This window comes from Drosophila kikkawai, chromosome 3L (assembly GCF_030179895.1).
Source record: "Drosophila kikkawai strain 14028-0561.14 chromosome 3L, DkikHiC1v2, whole genome shotgun sequence".
NCBI classification, from domain to species: domain Eukaryota; kingdom Metazoa; phylum Arthropoda; class Insecta; order Diptera; family Drosophilidae; genus Drosophila; species Drosophila kikkawai.
This window is the reverse complement of record NC_091730.1, coordinates 8,670,536-8,676,535: the sequence shown is the minus strand read 5'-3', so window position 1 is coordinate 8,676,535 and position 6,000 is coordinate 8,670,536. Positions and strand designations below refer to the sequence as shown.

Below are 6,000 nucleotides of genomic sequence, written 5' to 3'. Positions count from 1 at the left end.
GAACTCATAAATATTAAAGATTTTGAGTAAATCACTCATTCTGTGATGGTCGTATTAGCAATTTAATAGAAAATTGGATTTATAATTTTTAATAAGAAATTCTGCTCAGTGAGACTTTTATTTTACTCCTTTTTGTTTATAGAAACCCCCGTCAAACCTATTAATCACCAAAACGTGCTTAAACTAAATACCCCATTAAAAAATAGAGAGTGAAGCCAAAAACAAAAGTCCCAAAGCGACCTGCTCCAGGTGAGGCTCGAACTCACAACCCCGGCATAGCTCATACACTGAATACTGATTATAAGTACCGTGCGCTAACCAATTGCGCCACTGGAGCTGTTGCCCGGGCGCCGCCAAAAGCTCAAGGAGTGCGAAATAGGACAATCTGATATCCTTTAAGCTCTCTCCCCAACTTTCTCTTTCAAGCGCACTCCAACGCACTTTCTATGACCAAACACCTGCATCGCTGCAAGGGTTATATTTCTGCTTTAATTAAGTAACGCTTATCAGCAACTTGAAAGTGGCTTTTGCTATACTATTTTGAATTAAGTACAGCTTAAAATTTAAGTTTTGTTTACATATTTTATGCAAAGAAAATATTAAATATTTTTAAGATCAATACTTACATACTTAAAGTTTTATTTAACATTTAAAAAAATATTTAAACTGTTTGGCATTTATTTTTAGTTTGCAAATTTATGCAATAAGTTAATAATTTAAAGTTTCAGTGTAAAACAAAAGAAATAATTTGGGTAAACTTAAAATAAAAAATGTATTCAATTATTTTTAAGCACAATATTGTTTATCTTTCCAAAAATATTGCAAGAGTTTTTCATTATTATGCAACAATTATATAGAAAATATAATTTTTGGAAATTAAATTAATAATAATTAAATTAAGCTTCATAAGACTTGGATTCTCCCTTATGTACCTTAATATATTAATTAAACATTTAAGTAAATTAAAATGCAATATTAAAACTTTAAATACTTTAATGTACATATAATATTATTGTACATAAACTACAATTTTCGAAAAGATCTGAAAAAAATGTAAAAGAGCATTGAAAAAACTGTTAGCTTATCAATATGTTCAATATTAAATTTTTAAAGTACAATGCCACTTAAAACCTTAACAAAATAGAATTTTTCTCAACTTCACTTATATAAAAACATTTAAAAAATAAAGAAAATATAAAAAGAGTAAAAAAAAAAGAAAGTTTCACCAAAAAAGTATAGTCAACCAGCGACTTGCTCCAGGTGAGGCTCGAACTCACAACCCCGGCATAGCTCATACACACAGAATACTGATTATAAGTACCGTGCGCTAACCAATTGCGCCACTGGAGCTGTTGACGGAGCGCCGCCAAAAGACCAACAAAATGCTCGGCCATGAAAATAGAACTTTTCGCTCTTTCCGAGTCCTCTCGGCTCTCTCGGCAGCTCTCTCTCTCACCGCGCTTAGACGCTTTCACCAGTAGCTCATCTTCTCGCGCTCTCTCTCTCTCGCCCTGTCGGTGAATGTTTAGTGCGTACGAGTGTGTGTGTGTACGTATGAGCGATAAATTTGAAAACATTTTGATGATAAGAATCAAGCGAAATATTTCGAAAATCTCAGCATCCGAAAATCTAAATGAGTCAACGGGGTGCACACATTATTACTTGTACTTTAGTTGCCATTTAATTCGAATTATCTCAGAACGAAATCGAAAGCCAAGACCTTAGAATCATTATTAATAATGTATTAGGGCGACGGAAAGTGAGTTTTGTCGCAATTTTACTTTCAATTACACCCCGTGGTCGACTTAACCCATTAAATAATGCAAATTATTAGCAGCTTTTCACTTTCGTTGGCTCGTTTGTGTGTTGCCTTGAATTACCTTTAGAACAGGTGTGCTGATTACGAAGAAGCCCGTGAAAATTACATCCCCCGTAACGCTTGCCGCCCCTTCCCAATTACCATGTCAATAATACCAACAACAACAAAAGCTATAGCTATGGCAGTAAAGCCAACAATTACGACAGTTCAATTTCATATGAATTTCATTTGCAATTGCAAAATCCCAGCTACGAGGAAAAAAGCAAAAATAAATCGACAAAGGGGTCAGCAGGTCGAAGATTTTAATACCCTAAAGATGATTTTTTAGTGTTTAAGTGTGAATTGAAAGCTTTACTAGGAAATGGTTTAAAGTCATTAAGGTTATTTAGACAAATATAATAAAATTATAATAAAAAAAAATCCATAAGTCTTGTGTCATTTATGAATTTAAATATACAATATTGACTTTCTTTACTTAAAATTATTTAAAATGTTTTATTAAAAATATTGTATTTATGAAATTTTATATAAAATAATAGAGATGAGTTATAATTGATGACTAATTCAACTTTATACATAACATTAGCAGCTTTTATTTACAATTATATCAATAAAATTTCCCTACAAAATATGCATCATATAATTTTATGGCTTCTTTTCATAGAAATTTCTCCAATAGATGAGAAAAAATCCCGGGAAAAAAGTCCCAGAGTCAGGAAATGCAAATAGCGCTAATTACCGCTGACTTGGCTTTGGCTTTGGCTTTTGTTGCTAATGTTGATGTCGCCATAATCGTCGCTTCTAACTTGGCAAAAAGCATGCAATAACAATAAAGCACTAAAGGCGGCAATCCCCGTTAGCAAAAGCGGCAACACACCTGAAGCCATGACAAATGACCACCGTATGACATTAATAATCATAATTCAAAAGTTGAGACAAACAACAACAGCACAAAAAAGTGTTTACAGCGGAAAAACTCAGCGAAGCATGCAAAGTAAATCCCTTGTCATGTCATGTTGTAATTAAAAATTATTTAAAAAAAACTAAACAAATTTCCATAAGACAGCGTCTGTGTCTAGCCGGGCAGTTAATAATCCTATATGCGCCACTACAGAATGACCCGACAATTATGTCGCAGACGCCACAGAGTGATGAGAACAAGTGACAAAAACAAATTCATAAAATAAAGGAAATAAATAAATGGAAAATCAGAGCATTGTGCCCCATATACCTACATAAATTGTGTAATTGTAGCTCTGAGAATTGAACAAAATCGAATTAGAGGCGAACAATCAAATCAAGACGGAATATATCAGTCGCTCGAAGGAGCTAACTAGAGCAGAGATTGGGATTCAGGCATGGAGGAGGAGGCTTGGTGCTCCAGGGTTACCATTGACGACGACGACGACTGCTGGCGCCAATGGAAAACAGAAATCAGAAAAATATATACAACACAATGAGTGACAACAACAGAATAGGCACAAATTGCAGGCGCTATAATACCCATTAAGTCGGAACAATAGACGCCTTGCCCAGCATCGATTGATCGGAGCCAATCAAAGCTAGTTTATTTTTGAAACAAAGGTCCAAGAACCTATTTAAATTAATTGACTTTATAGTCGGGCAAAGCTATCATTAAGTAATAAATATATTTTCTTAATAATATTAAATGTCCATAAAGATTTCACTTGAATTAATAACAATAAAAAGATTATTTTTTATATTTTTTCTTTCTCCATTTTTCGAGCTTAGCTCTGACTCATTATTTGTGAATTTTTCATTGTTCTAAAAAACAGAACCAAAAAAAAAAAAAAACTGCTTGAACACCACGAAAATGTTTTAATCAGCAAAATTCAAGCTCTGCCGCACATGCCAAATCTTGGAAGTACTTTCTCTTGCCGATAAGCACTGGAGAAACAAAGAAGAAATGGGAAATACTTGTGGGGTTAATAGCATATAGCAGCGGTATATCTTAAGCATTAACAGTACCCTTCCCCCGCTGGTAATTAAGATAAAGTTGAACGGGCCAGACGACGGACCCACAACACGCTTGCAAAAACATTGATAAGTTGAGCTTTAGTCATGCCTTCAGCATTAAGGCCGCGCGCACACTACGAGCTGAAAGCGGAGCTGACGGCTGACGGCTTATCAGCTCTCTGAAACAAACACACTACTTGTATGAGAGCGCGCACACTGAAAGCGGAGCTGAGCTTAGAAATTTGCACTGAAATTATCAGCTCGCTTATCTCAGCTCCGCTTTCAGCTCGTAGTGTGCGCGCGGCCTAAGAAAAGATTCAAGAAAATATGGATATAATATTTATACAATTGTATAGAAATGTTTATAAATATTAAAATAAAGAAACTGGAATTTTAAGTGGTTCTTCAAGACAAATACCTTACATTTCTTAGGCTTTAAAAACTGAAATCTTTCATAGGTACTTTACATTTTGTTTAATTCACAAAATATATTATAATGTTCTATTTATGGAATATTTATCCTACAAATTATTGTATTTATAAAATGTATAATCTATATTCTTATTATATATTTATTTATATAATTTTAGAACTGGTATTTTTATTATTTTTACCCAATCTTAAGCTCAGATACTCCCACTACCCCCTGACTCGACCTTCTTACACCCCTGCTGCAATCTCAGAGACTTCGCTGTAAGTTGGCACACAAAAAAGTGCATTAAGATTACAGCTGGCGACTGTCTGGCAGTTGTTGTTGGTTTTCAAGTCGTGGTGGGTAGGCCTTATCAGCTGTCGATGCACTTGTAGCGCCACTTTCCGTTTCATTCGAAGCCGCAGATGCAGATGCTGGGACAGAGATGCAGATGCTGTTCGAGTTGCAGTTACAGTTGGAGCTGCAAGGAAAGACTGAAAGAGCTAATGGGGGGTTAAGGGGGCGTGGGTCCACTGGTCGGACAATACGATTGATTATTGACTCAGCTGCCAAAGCTTAAAGCAAACCAAAGACACAGAAAAAAATTATGGAAAGGAAAAGAACATCATTAAACAATATTACAATTATTTTAAATTCTTCAAAGAAAATAGCCAGGAACAGGAGATAATAGTTTTGCACAGAGGAGAGTTAGAAATTTGCTTGGAAAATTAGTATTTTATTTAAAAAAAGCCTCAGGTCAAGTTGGTTTTATTAAAGATACTTACTAACTAATGAAAGATACTTTGATTAAAGAGGTTCTTTTATGTCCTCACCTTAAGGGGGTTTTTACTGCTCATTAAATACTTTAAGATTCTAGATTTCCCCATCAGTCTCTGTGACATTTCTCTCAGTGAACTGTTGGCTTTTACCCGGGCAGCCACTTGAGGGCAGCCTCGCTTAATCACGGATCAGATCAGCCGGCGGCGTAGCATCGCCGTATTTGTTGTTTACCTTCTCACGCGTCAGCGGTTGGAACGCAAAATGCTTTACAGCCAGCCGCAACCACTGAGCGCCGCAAGGTATGAAAAAAAAAAAATAAAATAAAAATTTGCAGCAAATATAAAAAACGCCTGCGCAACTGGCTTCAACTGTAAGCTTCATCTCATCATCATCCTCCGGCCTCCATCACCTTGTCTTTTGAGGGGGAAACAGAGGAGACTCTCACTCGCACAGCACTTTGCATGTTATTTGTTTCGTTTATTTGACTTTCTCATTAACTTTTGCTTACTTTGCCAGCGTTTTTAAGTTTATTAATACCCTTTCTTAAAAGCGAGATGTAAGTGAGAGGTTTAATTTTAGGAGAATTTATTTATATGAAAATGGATAGATATATTAATGAAATCTTTAGAACCAAAAATATATTTAAATTTATCACAAGAAAAGAACGTCGACATTATTCAAAAAATTAAAAAAATTCACATTTTTAAAAGGCTATATTAATTTTTCCGATATTTTTTTAATATGAATCTTATCATTGTGAAGTTTTAATAGAACTTTAATTACGTTATTTATTATTTTAATACAAGATATTAAATTTATTAGCCATACTTTCTTAACTTTGAAATTCTACATCATCATAGATCTGATATTGGTTTAGGCTTAAATAAAACTCTAAAGATAATTCTCCTGATATTTTAAGCTTAAAATATATATTGAAATATTACTGAAACTCTACTTTAAATATCCATAAATTCTACATTATTTTTGTCTGCAACTTTTATCATATTTACAA

At 34.2% G+C, this 6,000-nt stretch overlaps 2 non-coding genes across 2 annotated transcripts; both read right to left on the bottom strand.

Moving 5' to 3' along the window:
• Positions 1 to 241: 241 nt before the first annotated feature.
• TRNAI-UAU (transfer RNA isoleucine (anticodon UAU)) lies at positions 242 to 337 on the bottom strand. Its single transcript has 2 exons — positions 300 to 337; positions 242 to 277 (listed from the first exon to the last, which is right to left on the bottom strand). It is a non-coding gene; the product is annotated as a tRNA-Ile (tRNA).
• A 915-nt stretch (positions 338 to 1,252) lies between these two features.
• TRNAI-UAU (transfer RNA isoleucine (anticodon UAU)) lies at positions 1,253 to 1,350 on the bottom strand. The gene is made up of 2 exons: positions 1,313 to 1,350; positions 1,253 to 1,288 (listed from the first exon to the last, which is right to left on the bottom strand). It is a non-coding gene; the product is annotated as a tRNA-Ile (tRNA).
• Positions 1,351 to 6,000: the final 4,650 nt, after the last annotated feature.